General features: G+C 43.9%; 1 protein-coding gene across 10 annotated transcripts in view; it reads right to left on the bottom strand.

Moving 5' to 3' along the window:
- EP300 (EP300 lysine acetyltransferase) overlaps positions 1–17,962 on the bottom strand; it is a 140,262-nt gene that overhangs the window by 56,989 nt on the left and 65,311 nt on the right. The gene's annotated exons all lie outside the window — the stretch shown is intronic.

Raw genomic sequence — 17,962 nt, forward strand, 5'->3', positions numbered from 1 at the left:
TTAGACCCTGACCATGTGGGCAAGATCCACTAGCCAGACACCTGGAAAAAAAGTTATCTGTAGCAACTCAGCCTTCCCTGTGTAATGTCCCATCACTAGCTGTTAGAGATATGCTATTAGCAATTGTAGATTGGTTATTTGCCATTATAGGCAGTCTCATCATACCATCTCCTCCATACATTTATCAAGCTCAGCCAATTAAGTTTTTTTGCCTCCACAGCTTCCAAAGGAAGGCTGTTCCAGAATTTCTCTGCTCTGTTAGAAACTTTCACCTAGTTTCAAAGAGGGATGTTAAAATGGTTAGCCATTTTAACTCAGGGCCCGCTGCCCAGCCCACTGTCCGTTCCCACTGCAGCAGTGAGATCCCACTGCCTACCTGCCAGTCCCTCTGTGGTTGGCGTTGCTCCAACTTGGTGAGGCTGGCTGCCACCTGAGTTCACTGGCATGGGTCATTTAACTGGTAAATGCACTGATAAGTCTCGTGCTTGCCATTTAACAACATTAATGTCAATCTTAAACTTACTGATGGGCAATTTATATCCATTTCTTCTTGTATCCACACTGGCACAAACAACTTTACTTACGAAATCTGTGTTTTTTTCTAAGTGGCACTGACAGTCTATGGAGAGTGGAGAATTGAGAAGGGCATGATTTGTCAGATAGACAATCTTATTTATAGGCATAGAAATACCCAGAGGGAAGCGTCCTCCTAGAGTCCTTCAAAGTATGCAGTGAATTGTCTGTGGCATCACTGAATGAAATGTAGTAACAGCCCCACTGAAATTAAAGATGGAGGCACCCTTATCAACTAATTGAAGTCAAATAGTCAATGGAATTTGCATTGATTAGTTGATTAATCTAAATTTAATATCCCTATCCAAATTCTCACCACACTCCTGCACCCTACCTCCTGTCCAGACCCCCACATCCCTACCCAAAGTCTGCTCCTTAGCAGTCCCCACACACACTGAACCCTCATTTTTGGTCCCACTCCAAAGCCTAGGGTGACCCCACAAATCTACTAGACCCAGGCTACCAGAAGAGTTAAACCAGCCCCAGGAGTAAGCCCAGAGCCTCAGCATCTCCCCTCTCCTCTGTGGGATTCAAAGCTTGAGGTGAATGTGTATCTTTTTTCCCTGCTTCTCAGTTGGGGGCCACTTCAGTATGGCTTGGGTTTGGGGGGGGGGGGCTTCTCACTTATATGTGGCCCCTGATTGATTTTTCTGTGGCCCCCAACCCAAAATAGGTTTTTCACCCCTGCTCTACAGCATTCAGTCCTCATGATTTACTGTGGAAAAAGCTACAATACTCTGTACATTATTACTATCATAGAAATGGAATGGGCTGTTCTATCAGCTTCATCCAGAGAAGCCTGAATGGTTACAGCCAAAGTTAATCTTTTGTAGTGATAGCTTGAAGCTGTTCTTTTCACATTTGTGTCTCAGGTTCATTTTTTTTTTATAAACACTAAACCTGGTAGAATTAATATCACTGTCTTGGTACAATTGCCTGACAGTTACCAATTCCAAATGAACTTAAGAATACAATAATGGAATATTGGCTCAGACCAATGGCCCATCTAACCCAGAGTCCTGTCTTTGACAGGAGTCAGTGCCAGTTGCTTGAGAGGGAACAATCAGAACAGGCAATTGATTGAGTGTCCATCACCTGTCACCCAGTCCCACGGACAGCCTGCACTTTGGAGTTGCATATCTGATCATCCTGGTTAATAGCCTCTAACAAATATTCTTCATGAACTTCTGCTTTTTTTTTTTTAACTCCGTTATAGTTTGACTTTAACTTAAGGAAGTACTTCTTCACACAATGTGTAGTCAATCTGTGTAACTTGTTGGCAGGGATACTGTTAGTTTTAAACTTGCTTCCTGTTAGTTTTATTCAGTGACACTTGATTCATGTACTGTGAAGGAATAAACACTCCCACCTTTTTCTATCTCTGCACTATTCATGATTTTATAGATCTTTATCATATCCTCTCTCTCACATGCCTTTAAGATGAAGAGTCCCATCCATCTTTTTAAACCCAAATCATATGTTCCATACCACTCATTTTATTTTTGCTGACCTTCTCTGTATTCATCCAATCCAAATATTTTTTGAGATGGGGTGACCAGAAATCTATGTAGTACTAAGGGGATGTACTAATAGGAGGGGTGTGTGTATGGGTGTGCGCGTTTTAACGTCATTGTGATTTTTTCTCCAATTAATTCCCTAATCAATTCTAACACTATTTGCTTGTTTGACTGCTGCTGTACACCAATTACATTTTTTCCCCCAGAGAGCTATTAAAAATGCCTCAGATTTTTCCTGAATGGTAACAGCTAATTTAGTTAGCCTCATTTTCTATGTATATAGCTGGTATGTTTTCCAGTGTGCATGAGGTCGCATTTATCCACACATTTCAGTGTCATTCTGTTGCTCAATCACCCAATATTGTGAGATTCCCTCCCTTAACTATCTTGAGTAATTTTATATAGTCTGCACTTTACCAACTCATTAATTACCCCCTTTTCCAGATCACTTAGGAATAGGTTGAATAGCACTGGTCCCCTTAGAATCCCTGCACTATTTACCTCTCTCCAATGTAAAAAATGAGCACTTATTCCTATTCTTTGTTTCCTATCTTTCAAGCCAGTTACTGATCTCAGTGAGGATGTTCCCTGCTCTAGCCTTTGTTGGCAGCACACTTGGACCCCCCCACAGACAGGGGCTGCTGCCAGGGACCAGCCTCTGTCCACAGCATGCCCAAGCTCGTTGTGGAGAGGCTGCTCTGTCCTCCTCCCTGCACTGCCACCCCTTTTAAGATTGGCCCCCCCACCAGTTTCTACTCCCTCACCCCTCCCCCACCTTGCTGCCTCTGATACAGAATCAGCAAAGTGTGTGTGCACGGGGGGGGGGGGGGAGTGGAGGGAAGAGAGAGAAGGATGCAAGTAGTTGACCAGATTAACCAATAAGACTAGACTTATCGGTTAATCATCTAGTCGACTACTTGCTGACAACCCTAGTAGAGGGCGATTTAAGCATCAGGTTACACAGCACAGTTTCATATACAAGTTCCTTCAGAAATCTTGGTCAAGTACCGTCTGCCTGGTCCTAGTGACAGTTTATTTAATCAATTTGTTCCAAAACCACCTTTAGTGACGCTTCAGGCTAGAACAATTTATCAGAATACTGACCTAAAAAGAATGACTCACATCGTCTGTTGTGAAGAACAATTAAAAGAATTAATTTAGCTTCTCTGCTACAGCCTTGCCTGCGAGTGCTCTATTAGCACTATCATCCAGTGGCCCCTGCTTCTGCTGAAACCTATACAGCAGTAAACTAGTAATCCACATAACTCTTTAAAAAACTCTTGCCAGTAGGCTGCTGAAGGTATGTCCATTGGGAACACATGTAAATGGAGAGAACATCATGGGTGCAGCATACCAGGTGAAATGTTCTGTGGGTTTTTGATGGCAAAAGACCAAGAGACTACTACACAGGCCAGCTTCTGGATAGTGAAACTTTGGTAGGTAGGTAACAGAACTTTGCACAGAAATCTGAGATTCTAAAGTATTTACCACTTCTTTATAATATGGAGGAGAGGCAGACTGAGTTTTCCTGGCGTGCCAGTGCTAAAATGTAGGCAGTCTGTGCAAAAGGTTGACTATGAAGGTTAATACCAGTTGTGGTATTGGAAGTCTCAAACTTCAAGGAGACTTTGGCTCCTTGGAAATAAGTGGGTCCTTTGAGAATCTCAATTCTTGCAGTACTGAGAAAGCTAGTGTGGTAATATGGTGAGTCCCAGCCATAAACATTCAAGGTAACCAGGATTGGAGAACTGTATCCATATTTTCCTGTATAGATGCTCTAGGTATGAGCAAGACAGTGGAAGATTAAGAGCATGTTGCCTTCTTACTAGAGTGCTTAGGACTGGTAGTTTCTCACCCAAGTCTGAATAGTACCAATGGCTTCTGTACTGAGTGGTGGGTACTGCGCACTCTGGAAGATGACAAGAATTTAGCACAGATTATTTCTCAGTACCAACACCACTTAAAGCCTCTGCAGGATGCAAGAACTACAGTTCAGTAGACCTTTAAGAACGGTCTTTATGAAGAGACCTGTTATTCTTGAAGGAAGGTCTTTCAGATTCGCTCACGGGTCTCCCAAAGTTCTAGAGGGTGAGCAACCCACAGAAGTTGTTGGGACACTGGTTGCATCAAAGCTCATGCCCTCCTTGGTTTCTGAGCCTGGATCTGAAGTGAGATGGAGAAGAGGCCATCAAAAGGAGTCAGCCTTTATCGTTCCTAGAAGGGCTTCAAACTAGTGCAAAACTTGCATTTAGATGGTAAAGGTATATTCCTAAAGCAGGGAATATAGCACAAATGCCTGTTATGCACTGGGAAGGGTTTCTGGCAAGTGAGAACATCTGAAACCTCGGTATATAGGTATATCCAAGAAGAAAAAGGATTTCTGAGAAAGGATCCCTCAACAGGGAGGTGGAAGATGAGTAAAATCCTGACCAGAGAAAAACAAAAACAAATAAACCAAAGAACTGGAGTCAAATGCTATTTATAAAAATTCTTTTTGGGATACACAAATTGAAGTTCGATCACCTTTTTCAAAATTGTTCATCTCTTTGAAATTGAACTTTTTTGTTCATGCTTGCTCCTGGAGTAACTTCCCAAAGGTTGCTAAATGTCTAGATAAACCAATCTCATACCCAGATTGTACCCAAATATTTGACTTACATAGCACTGGTATAAAAGTCCTTGCCACTCAGCACCCCCTCAGTCCCTCACCTCACTTAACAGCCGTTGGAAATAGGTTTCATTCTTGCTTCTTCAAGTACTCAGTGGACTCTCTCTAAACTCAGAGTTGGGCCACTGGGACTCAGCACAGAATACTTGGGCATCAGTGAGTGCCCCAACCTAACTTCAAGACATCCAGCACCATTCCCCATCTCTGGCAACAAGACAAGATACAACTGCATCTAAGGAACCGAAACACTATCCAACACCTCCAGTGCTAAAGAAAGATGTGCCAGCAAGATACTAAGCACTGTCCATCGCCGGTGTTGACGAAAAAACAAAGGGAAGCTGGCTGACACAGACCTATCTCCAAAGCTGAAATCAGCAGGACAGGGGGCACTGCCAAGTTTCAACCCTATGGTGCCAACACTACATGCCATGCCATTGACTCTGGTCCCAGAATAAGAGCCATTGAGTCCAGCACTAAGACTCAATGTGAGATGCACTCCAGCACCCATGACCCTGCTGGTACTGACATTCCTGACTGATTGGGATCTATCAATGGTGGCACCAGCAGAAAGGACTTCTGTAGGCTCAAGGTTAAAGGTGGTTTTGAAGGGAAAACTTGTTTCGGCAAATACTCCTCAGTAGACACTCTAAACTCTGTAGACAATTTAAGTCCTGCACCAAGAAGGATAGAGATGCTAGATTTCACTCTCCCCTCGCCCCCGCAGGCAGCACTTCGACTGCCACTGGAACCAGGCCACAGGGACTCAGCACCTAGTATTTCAGCCTCAGTAAGTGTTCCAGTCTCACTCTGATACCCAGGGAATGGTGCCAGGTGTCACAAAGAAAGAATGAAGCACTAAAATTTTCAAAGGGGAAATTGGTCATGATGGCATAGTCCTGGTCCCCTTGCTCCTGGCACCACTCCACCTAGGTCTCCAGAGGGATCCTTGGAAACAGACTCAGAAGTGGAGTCCTATGTCTTGCCAAGGAGCCAGCACTTCTGCTTTAGGCACTATCATGCCATGGACCCAAACCTAAGTAACACTGACAGTATGGCCACTGGGACAGCGGCAATCCCTCACATGGCAGGCTATTTGGAATCAGTCTCATTGCAGGTATTTATATTCAGTGATTTCAGAGCCCAGACTGCCTCCACCACCAGAGCCGGATTCAGTGCCAAAGCTGAGACACACCACCATAGGATTTGGTCTGTGCTAAAGGCAAAGAGCAGCGCCTAGTGCTGGTCTAAGCATCCTTCTCAATAGTTAAGGCTGTCAGGGAGACTGATGTTGCACGCTTGCAGGAGGATTATAAGGCACATCAAGAGCTCTTTAAGGCGCGTAGCTCAGAACCTATACATTCAGCTATTGGCTTTCTATATAGAAAGGATTAAATTATTTAAGAAAACTACTCAACTAACCGTGGCAACTGCAAACAGGATGAAAGGCTCCCCAGCCCCTGCCCAGAAAAATCTTACTGTGGATCACCTCCTCTGTCTGCACATGCTATAGGTTAGACCACCCTGGTCTAGCACCCTCAGAACCTGAACCATCCAGGACAAAGGAGTTTTCCAGGCCACAGAAGGTCATGGAGGGAAGGGAGAAGGGGAGGCCCTCCTCTCCTTGGCTTCCAGTTTCGGCAGAATTGGACCCCAGAGGTTCTCAGCCACCAGCAACCACTGCAGCTGGAGCTCTGTGGTCCAGCAACATCCATGGTTCTGCCAGATCATGTACATTGCTGGACCAGAGTGTCCCAAATCACAGAAGTTCAATCTGTACCACCTGGCAATTGTCCTGGCTCCAGCCCCAACATCACATTTTACAATGGTATAGGCTCCATCTGCATTTGTGGCACAGTTTCCTATCTAGTAGAGCAGCAATGTGGTCCTTAGGTCTACACTTCTGCATCTCACTATTGACTGACAGCAGGTTTTGGCAAAGCAGTATGACAGTCTGCTCGTCAATGAACTCTGAACTCCCCTCCTACAGCTGCTTGGGAATCACCTACACTGCAAGGGACATGGACAAACACTCAAAGAGAACAATTACTTGTCTTCCATAACTACTATTCAAGTTGTCGCCTGTGTCCATTCCAAAACCCACACCTACTCCACTGTCAGTCTGTCAGCAAGAAGCAGAAAGGGCAAGAAGGTGCAGAAGACCAATCATCTTTTTACTTAACAGTTACTATACATATAAAGTATATGTATAGTACATATAGCCAAAATAGGGAAAGCTAATGCAACACATTCTACAGGATTACACAATGTTAGAACTCATCCTTTGCCTTTTGTGTGTAGGTGTGTGTAGGGGTAGGTAGGGAGGTAGAGAGTACATGCTACTAGGTTTTAGTGTCATGTCATGAATAGGTATAGACTGAAACAAAAATAACTTTGGGAGGACATTCAATTTGAGACTACCCTACCTAGCCAAGAAATTTCATCTTTGTTCCAGTCTTCCAAGTCATATTATTTTATTCCACAGTGAAGAGAAATTTGCTTTAAGATTTGTTTCTCCACATTATTTTTTCTAAATTTCATAGGTTCCTTCACCCATTTAAATTTATGTAGCCTTCCAGTTTAGGTGTGGTTTTCCCCCCTCTCCCTCTCCCCCCCACACACACAAAAAATTGGGAACATTAATTCCTAAAATTTCTGAGTTATATCTTATTTTGAAAAGCAGAATATTTGCCCCAATTCCAAAGTCAATTGTTCTACTTTTAACGATGTGTCAAGACCCAGCAGATACAATAAGACAAGATATTTTGTGTTCTAATAGAGAGGATAGTTTGATGCCTTCTACCAAAAGGAGTCTCAGATTTATTGTAAATAGTTCCATTGACCAAGGAAACGGGATGGATTATGCTGCAATCTTGTCTTGCACCACTAGACAAACTTAAAAAAAGGAGACAATTGATTATCATTAAACCAAAGCAGATGGAGGATCATCATTCAGAACAACATATCCACAGAAAATTGATTTCCAAAACCAAAGCTCACCAAAATCTGTCTGAGATGCCCCCATTCCAGTCAGCCAAAGGTTTTTTCAGAACATTCAGAGAAAGCATCACAGGAGGAATTGTTAGAATTAAAACAATCACATTTAGAGCTTTTTTAAAATGCCTGCCAGCAACAAATCAGACTAGATATGATCAGTACATCTGGGAAAGATGACAGTTTGTTTGATACCATCCTAGCATAAATTTTATGTATGATGCACAACTGGCAAGATCCTTTCCTTCTTTAGGAAAGACCAATATTTATGTCTCTCCGTGAATCTGACGTCTTGCTTCTCTGATGTACAGCAGAACTTCAGTATTATGAACTAGGGATGCAAAAGAGTGGTCGCTTAGTTAATTAACCGATAAGCAAAAGCTTACTGGTAAATGCTATTGACTACATGCCTAACCACCCGACTCATACAACACTTAAACTTCAGAGTGGCAGCAGGGATAAGTCCCACACCCAGCACCAACCGGGACTGAGTGCCCTAACTACTCTTATGAGCTAATCCTGTAGTCAATAAAAAGCCTATCAACTACACAATTAGCAAATCACTAGTTTCTTACACCCCGATTATGAATACCAGAGTTACATACTGACCAGTCAGACACACATCTCCTTTGGAACCACAAACACAATATCAGGCAATAGCAGAGACAAAAAGGCTAACAATACAGTATTGTGTTAAAACAAACTAAGGGAAAAGAACCTTCTTCTGCATAGTAAAGCTTCAAAGATGTACAAATAGTAATGTTCAGCTGTAAACTTTTGAAATAATATTTTCCTCAGGGTTATGTACAACCTTCCTGAGATCTTCGTAACTGAGGTTTTACCATACTAATCAATCCAGTTACAACGGGGACAAATACTTGGCTTTAGAGCTCTAGTACTCCAGAGAACACACATCAGGGCCTGGAGCATCATCAGGTTTTGAATTCTTAATTACAACTCCAACCTCCTCTGCAGCAATTCACTTATCTAGAGCAGCCATATAATCCTCTGAAAGACAAGGTAGCTTCACTCTCCTCAAATGCCTGTTTATAAGAGCAGGATTTGTAAAGTCAGAAGCTTACAAAAGTATGGAAAAGTAAGTAAATATTTCAGAGATCTGTTTGATGCCAGTTATTAAGTCTTCCTTTTTAGTTCCAGTTAGAGGGATGGCTAATGTATCTGTTTCATTTTTAACTTCCTACTAAAAGCTTATCAGCTCTATTACCCTTTCCATAGTATTTGCATTTAATATATCTATTTTTTTATGAGCCTTATCTGTTACTGGTTAATCTTCCCTCTTATCTCAGTAATATTCTTACACTTTTAGATCCTGTTTGTCAACTTCCAAAATAGAAAGTTCTTTAACCAAGCTCTTCAAGAGCTCTCATCTTGTTGAGGTAGGATGCTTTATAAGGAATCCCCCCTCATTAATGCCTTCCAGCACCCAACAGGACATTTTCATTGATCCTTCTTTACTCTTTATTGCATTTTTTTTCCAGCTCTTGAATTTTATTGGAGAGGGGAGAGAGAGTGACATAATAAAGTTCTATTTAAAATGCTAGGCCTTTTAATTTTTCCACTTAGACCCAATCTAATGTATGCAAGGTGCAAAATCAAATCAGGTTATAAATTTCAGGTTAGCTTTTTCAACTAAATTAACAAAGCCCTAGAAACAAAAGTCTAATAAATCCTGGAATAAAATCTGTAAGTAGCAGAATAATATCTATAATCCCAAAGATTTGGATTTATCTATTGAAACATCCACCACATCCACATTTTCAAAGTGAGGCAAATGTACACCTCCTCCAGAAGGCCTTCTGTGTATGTTTAATTCATCTTTAGTGGGATTAAACAAAGTTAAAATATAACCATAGAATAATATCCCCATTCTCTAAAACTTCACAAGTCCTTATACTGATCAAAAAATAAACTTGCTCTCAACTGGAAGCATATACACTTGCTAAGGTGAGAAAACCCTTCAACAACCCTTTCGTTAAAACCTCTCTCCCATTTATAACTGGTGTACTCATCAATATCCATAGGGCAGTGGTCCCCAACCTTTTGGGGCTGCCGGGCACCCGGGGCGGGGCCTTTCATGCACCGGACACCCAGGGGTGGGGGCGCACACGCGTCGGGCACTGCGTTGGGGACCACTGCCATAGGGGATTAGCCTGGGCACCTCCTGGAGTGGTGTGCACATTCCACACCCTACAGGGCGCTGCTGTCCCCTCCCGCCCTCAGTTCCTTCTTGCCAGAATTCCGACAGGGGGGAAGGAAGGAGGGCTGTGCAATGGACATGAGCAACACATCTTAAAAACACCAGTTATGGAGACAGGTAAATTGTTTTTTCTTCTTCTGGTGTTTGCTTATGTCCATTGCATAGTAGGTGACTATGATGTAAGTCCCCAGGAGGAGTTCATAGACATGCAGGGTACAAGATGGCTCTACCAAATCCAGCATCATCCCTAGCCTGGTGAACAGTATAGTGGACCACAAACATGTAGTGGCTCTGCAAGTGTCCTGGACCAGAATGTGTGCCAAGCATGCCAACGCTGCCGTTTAGGCCCTGGTTGAGTGGGTCCTAACAATCAGCGGAGATGGTTGTAGGAGTTCCCACAGGGGCACCAGAGGCTTCACCTGAGGGAAGAACTTCTCAAGACTCCTGAGAAACGGGACTGACATGTCATGGAAGAACATAGTGTGATCTTGTATTGGCAGGTGGAAGGTGAAAATGGCTGTTAGATGCACCTTTATCGAGGACTGTGACAAAGATCTTCAGATGCAGGAGGTATTCCAGGATCAACTGGAGCCAGTACTCAAGGGAGAGAGACTGCAATCATTAGCCCAATGCAAGAACCTTGTCCATTTCACCGGGTAGGTTTGACCAATGGATGGCTTTCTGCTCTCAAGGAGGAGGCTTTGGATGCCCTCAAAGCAGGTTTGTTCATCTGGGTTCAAACACATGGCATTCAGGCCATCTAGGGCCATCAGGTTTGGGTGCAGAAATCTGTCATAGCCCCAAATAACAGATCCAGCTGGTCTGGTAGGAGATGACAAGCTTTGAGCTAGATTCCATAGCAGATACGGAAATCCCAGAGCTTTACGGCCTGCTGGCAGAACTGATCAAAACCCACCATCAACTGATATAAAACTCGGAGACCATGTTGTCCACAAGGATACTGACCACTCTGTCCTTCAGTTGAGAAAGGAAGGCTGTGCACACAAGGCAGGCTGCTTAGAGCTCTGACATTTGTGCAAAGGTTTTCCTCCTCCTGCTACCATAACCCTCTAGGTTCTGACCCTCCTTGTGGTGGGCTTCCCAACTGAGATCGCAAGCATCTAACATCAACTCTGCTGATGATGGACACTCTGGACAAGACTCCTTCCAGAATGTTCCTCAGATCACTCCACCATCAAAAGGATGCTAATAAGGTGATAAGAATCTTTTTCATATGGTCCCTTGACAGAGAGAAAACCAAGACCAGCCATAACCGAAGAGAAAACATACAAAGTCTAGCATGGCACATTATACTGATGCATGCCACCACGTGGAATACCCAACAACAGGCAGAGTATCTGAAGACCTCATTGATGAGGTTTGTCTGCAATGTTCCCTCTAATCTTTTGCATCCAAATATGGATTTTTCCATCCATGTGAGGAATAATGAACCAAGGCATGTGTGAAAGTGCACAACCAAGAGAAATAAAAACCTAGCTGTGGGTGTTCTGCTAATCAGATGGGCAGCACTGTTATCTGTCCTGAGCAGCTGCCCAACTTACCAGGAACTCTGGTTGTCAGAGCTTCAAATTTTTCCGTAGGTAGGAATGCTCTGGCAGCTGTGGAATCAAGCACTGCTCCACAGAATTCTATGCTCTGTATTGGAGCTTATGTAGATTTTTTGTTTTTCACCAACAGGCCCACACCAGGGCATGTGGCCAGTAGGAACATGACATCTTCCTGCACCTGAGACCTAGAACTGCCCTTGACTAGCCAGTCATCAAGATTCAAGTAAATTTGAATATCACAATGTCTGAGGTAAGATGCCACCATTTACATGCATTTGGTAAACACTCTTGGCACTGTGGCCAGAATGAATGAGACAACTAAAATTGATAGTGGTTGGGACACACCATGAACCATAGAAAGCCTCTGTAACTATATGGAAGTACACATCCTGAAGATCAAGGGCGGCGTATCAGTCTCCCGAATCAAAGGAAGAAATGATCAAAGCCAAGAAGGCCATGCACAACTTGAGCTTTGCAGTGCCTCAAGCCCTTCTCCTGTGGTCTGTAGAAACAGTTTCCACTGCTTCTATCTATAGGAACCCTTGCACCTCCTGCTTGAGAAGATGCGCATGCAAGGAGTCTCTGTAGACATGATAGGGAATGGGGGTGAAGAGGAGCAGAAAACAACTGAAGGGTTTAACTCTCAGAAGTGACACTGAGAACCCCAACAGTTTAATGTAAATCAATGTCTATGCAGGGAGAAACTGGAAAAGGTAGTTAGAAAAAAATAGGGAAAGAAGGATTCAGAGTGTTGACTAGTAAGTCACCACCACCTGACCCATGAAAATGGGGTGCTTGCCTGCCTGCTTGCCCTGGAACAGCAGTCCCTGCCATGGCGCCCACCGGGGCATTTATGTGCGCCTGCCGAAACACCTGGGCTGGTGCCGGCCCTGGGCCCAGGGTGCGTGGGCGGCTCCTGCCCCGGGTGCACGGCACATGCACGCCGGCCCTGGGCTCAGGGTGCATGGGCAGCCCCCACCCCCGGATGCCTGGCACGTGAGCAGCCCTGCCCCTGGACGCCCGGCAGCCATGAAAGGTTGGGGACCACTGCCCTGGAGGATCTGGTCTGGGTCACGGGCTTTGCCTGATTGGAGGAACATTTCTTATAGTCTCCATTCTTGGTAGGAGGTCTCATGGCAAGGATGACTTCCCTTGCATCACCCTGTCATAGCTGGGACTTGATTTCTTTTTCTTCTGGAAACAGAAAGGCCCAAGGTTTTCAGAGTGGTATGGGAGTCCTTGAAACCCTGGAGTTTGTTGGTTTCACAAACAAGGGTCCCTCAAGGTCCTGCTGCACATTCTGACTGTGCCCAAGAGAAGTAGCCACAATACCCTCCACATCATTACTATGGAAGCCATGATCCACATGGCCACATCTGCAACATCAAGTACCTCCTGACTGACCATGTTGGCACCTACTGTACCTGTTTCAAGAAGCACTTTGAACTCCTCCACTGGGATGGAGACCTGAAACTTAACCATATTTTGTGTGAGGTGTGAAATCAAAATGGCTCAAGAGGGGCTGGTAACCGGCCCTCCTTAGATGCAGGCTCAAGGACAGGAGGCTGTAAGGAGAGCTGTTATGATTTTTCCCTGGAGGGGATTCAGCTCTAATGAAGCAGGGACTTCAATGGCGCCAAACCAGGTTTATCCCAAAAATCGGAATGCTTCATGTGCCTGAGTTAGATGGTACCCGGATGGCCATGATGTCCTGCACCGCCTCTGAGATGAATGGCACCTGGAGCTGGCTCATGTCTTCTCCAGTCTCCAAGGAGGGTAGTGCAAAACCAGCGAGGCTACTCCATTCCATGTGAATCGGGGCTCAAGAACCTGAGGGGGACAGTCGCCCAGCCTGGGTCCCTACTTATCCTCAGATCTATCATGGGGCTTGTGGGAGGATGGAGAGCAGTCCACAGCATCCTCTTGGTTCTCTAAGAGCAGCAGAGGGAGAATGGTGCTGGCTTGTGGATGTCACCACAGAGGTGCTGTACCAGACTGAGGCACTGGTGCCAAGTTGGTGCGTTGCTCTGGTGTCAACTCCATGACAATAGCCCATAACCAAATGTCCTGCTCTTTGGTTTAAAGGACTTACAAATCCTTCACTTTTTGCTAATATGGCCCTCTCCTAGGCAGAACTAACAGCTGCTATGAGGGCAGTTTATTGGCATGGGCCATTTGCAACTCAGACTTTGAAGACTGGGAAAGGGGCATGCCACAGCCCAAGCAAAGTCCCAGGAGAGATCTAAAGGTTATTGACAACTAATTTAAGAAGAAAACTTTACACAAAAAATTAAGATAGAGAGAAGGTTCAAAGACTAAGAGGCAACAGCAGTTAGCTGCAGTGAAACAGTTCTAGCATAGTGACTGGAAGCAAGAAGGAAGAGAGTGGGAGGGGATGGCATCAGCCTATAGGATGTGGCATGTGAAGACCAGTCCCGTATGGATACTGCTGAGGAAAAAAAAAATCTGACAATGTTGCATGTGGCCAGCACACACCCCCTACTGTGGAATGAACATGAGCAAGCACTTGAACTATGAGCTGTGCTAAAATAAAAAGAGGGAAGCGTTTAGCAAATAGACTAGCAAAGACAGGCATTCTCAAGCTCCATTGCACCGGGGCCCACCTCTTACATCACCACCACAAGAGGAAGGGCCAAAGTCTGAGCCCACTTGAATCCCACGACCTTAGGAGAGGGAGCCAAAGTTGAAGCCCAAAGGCTTTGGCCCCAACAGAGGGCCTGCAACCTGAACCTGAATCTCACCATCTAGGGTGGAAGCACTTGGGCTTTGGCTTCAGCCCAGAGAAGTTGGGCTTTGGATTTGGCCCTGGGCGCAGTAAAGCTAAGCCAATCCTGGTGAACCCATCCTGACCAGGGTTCCCTACAAGCTGTGCACTTGTGTGGCCACTCAGGAGAGATTAAATTACCACCCAGCTGATTGGCAGAGCGCCTGCAGCTAGATTTGTTTCTTTCTACTGGTAGTGCATATTTGCATATGCCTCAGTGCACATAGTTTATTCCATACACGGATGAAAAAAATCCACACATGGATGCAAAAGATTAGAGTGAACACTACCCCCAACCCATAGTTTGAGAACCACTGTACCATTTTTTCTTTGATAGATTGCCATCCCCCGGATTTTAATAGTCTGGACATTAACAAACTCACCTATGAGTAACAAGTCTGCTCTAACTTGATGTATTACCCTTAGATAAAAAGGAGATCCCCTCCCCATGGCCAGATACCAGGTGTGGATCACATAAGCACCTCTTCTTTAGGTAAGGCATTTCAAATAGTTTCTAACATACACAGTCATTTGAGAACTCATTGCTTTTCCTTTTAAAAACCATAATAATATTTTTACTCTAATCTGTATTCAGGTTTACCATACATTTTTAAATTCTGAGCCTCAATATTTTTATTTCAACAAAAAGCTCCTGCTTCTAATCTCTCTCTTCTTTCTCTCCTCCCTCTCAAAAGAATTTCCCCATATTTACCTGGTCCCCATGGCCTTATTAGTTTCCTGTTGGGAGAAGGGGGATCGGGGGTGGGTGTCTTAATGTATATACTAGCCAATAGCCTGTCATAAAACGGGATTTTTCACGTCTCTCCTCCATGTCCATGTCTCTCTCTCTTCTCCTCCTGCCTCCCCTGCTCTCCTCCGCCTCCTGCCTCTCTCTCTGTCTCTTTCTCTTCTCCCCCTCCTCCCCTCTCACTTTCTCTCTCTTCTGCTCCCCCTCCTGCCTCTCACTCGGGGGATCGTGGCACTCAAACGGCTGTTTGGACTCCGTGCTCCCTGTGAGGGGGCAAGCAGCACAAGCAGCTGTTTGGGCTCCATGCTCCCCATGCAGCATGGGGACCGCAGAGCCTAAACGGCCACTTGCTCCCCCAGGGCAGCCTGGCTGAGTAGCACAGAAGTCAGCAGAGCACCACGGCAGAAGGCAACAGCATCCCCCAGAGGCAAGACTATAACGCTACAGCGTTAGTGTGTCACGGACATTGGGTTACTATATATATGATGTTACGGTTACCTTTCAATTCATTTTTAATACAGTGGAAAATGTTAAGATGACCCTAAAATAAATTTTGGAATGTTTCTGCTAAATGTAAAGTCAAATTTAATTCCATGAGGCAGATGTAGGTTTTCTGCTTTTGTTAACTTTGTTTAGACTGTAACATACTGTATCCACAAACTATGCTTGGTACTACACAACCCAGCTTCCATTTAACTATATGGTTGTATCATTTACTGCAATGTCTTAGTCCACATATTTATCATGTTCTTCTGTATCTGAACTGTTTCTTTGGCTCATGTTTGTCCTGTATTAATGATACATCATCTTTTTAAGCTCCTGGGGTTCTTTCATCTCCAGGATTCCCAGGGATTTCTTGGGGATCAATGTTTTTGATTCCACTCAGATTGTTCTTGATCTGACTTGTCTATTCCCATGTGCACAAGTACCTCTTCCCCCTATTTTGGATGAGAGATGAAAGAATAGATGTATGTGTATTTAAACAGTCTAAACGGAACCCCAACCTGTCACTGATTTAAAAAAAAAAAAAGTAGTGTGGTCACATGGTATTAGGAAAATCTTCCTGTCAGGGTGGTTAAACACTGGAATAAATGGCCTAGGGAGGTTGTGGAATCTCCATCACTGGAGATATTTAAGAGAAAGTTAGACAGATACCCATCAGGGATGGTACAGACCATGCTTGGTCCAGTCCTGCCATGAGGGCAGGGACTGAACTTGACAATCTTTTGAGGTCCCTTCCGGTTCTAGTATTCTATGATATAGTTTTCTTCACTTTCTAAGGGCTGAAGTTATTGGATGTGGGAAAATTTGTATTGACTGGTTAAGAATCATAAGTGGTTCAACTCCCTACCTCATTGTCTGTCTACAGTGCTATCAAGACAAGGATATAGTACTGAGAGCAATCACATCTCTTAGTCCCCAAGCCTGCTGGAAGCTTGGGGAAAGGGATCAGTAAGCCCTCAATATTAATGTAATTCGTATTGGCCAGTTCTAATGTGTCATGGAAAACACTATCCACTGTGGTGAGACCATTTCTCCCTTCAATCTCCTTCGGAATGCCTTCAAATCCCAACAATAGTCCTGTGCTTGCTATTTTCCATGTCCTTCAGCTTTAATTATATTTTTCCCTTTTCAATATTCCATTTCTTTCCCTCAGATGAATAGTGCTGTTAATTTGCTCCTTTGATCCTGCTTCCTCCTTTTATGTTTTCCCATTAATCAGGTTCATTCAATATTGGATATCTTCAACGTACGCCTTGAATTCTTCAATAGTCTCCTTATTCACCTTTTGATTTCCAACAGCAGATCCTTCCGGTCACCCCTTAGTGACTGGGGCTTCTATGTCCATCTGCATAGTGTTTGCTGGAAGTGGAGTTACTCTTTCATAGAAACATATTTGTATTGTCTATGAAGAGAAAAGAATCATCCAAAGATCTGTCCCCCCCAGAACATTTATACCATCATTTCTCCTTGCCTATTGTGCCTCTCCCAAGGTGGATGCCACCACATTCCTCCTTTCCAAAATAACCACTGCCACACTAATTTTTTTAAAAAAAAATTAGCTCTGCAGGCTGACTGCAGTATTATTCCTTCTCTGAATTTTCTCCACCAGAAGCTGTTCTTAGGATAGAGATATGCCAGTTATCTTCACCCATCACCTTTTTTCAGAAGTGCTCCATGGACAGTTATTCATATTTAGGGCCCCCATCTATGGATTCAAGCTGGCCTGATTCTCTATCAACTGTTTTCTTTTGTTCTCCCTTTTATTTCAGAGCACTAGATTTACGCACCATCTTGCTTGTACTTTTATACAGTGTTACATGTCACAGTCCCAGGATAAATAGGGATCTGCTATTTGGATAAACTACAATTCCATGGGCATTTACCATGGCAGATCTGAAATGAGAGTTACAAGATACAAACTGCCATACTAAAGAAAGCCACGGCCCATTTACACTGGTATACTGTTTGACAAGAGCTAATGCTTGTCAGAGGAAGAGTTTCTCCAATCAGTTTAAAGTTTCTGTAATCATGGAATACTTCAGCATTGAAGAAGGACATTTCTTTTTAATCTCAGCTGGTGATCAGCCCTGAAGCCCGAAGGTTGTAATTTTTCTAAAATTTAGTTGCAGATACCAGTCTTAATCATGTGTGTAATGTTACTTTGAATCTTAATTATGCTATCTGGCTCATTCTTCTCTGGAGTTCCATGTCTGAGATTACATGGGGAAAAATTAAGTAAGCCAGGAAGACTACAACACAAAAGAATTATCAGGGTCCCTGCTAATTTAAGGAAATGTCAGCAACTTTCTTCCACAGTAACGTTATTCCTGTGCTATGTCTTTGACCCCAAAGATGTCTGCTCATACAATGAAATTTCTTCTTGCATTTAC

Source organism: Pelodiscus sinensis, chromosome 1 (assembly GCF_052426305.1).
Source record: "Pelodiscus sinensis isolate ZL-2025 chromosome 1, ASM5242630v1, whole genome shotgun sequence".
NCBI classification, from domain to species: Eukaryota; Metazoa; Chordata; order Testudines; family Trionychidae; genus Pelodiscus; species Pelodiscus sinensis.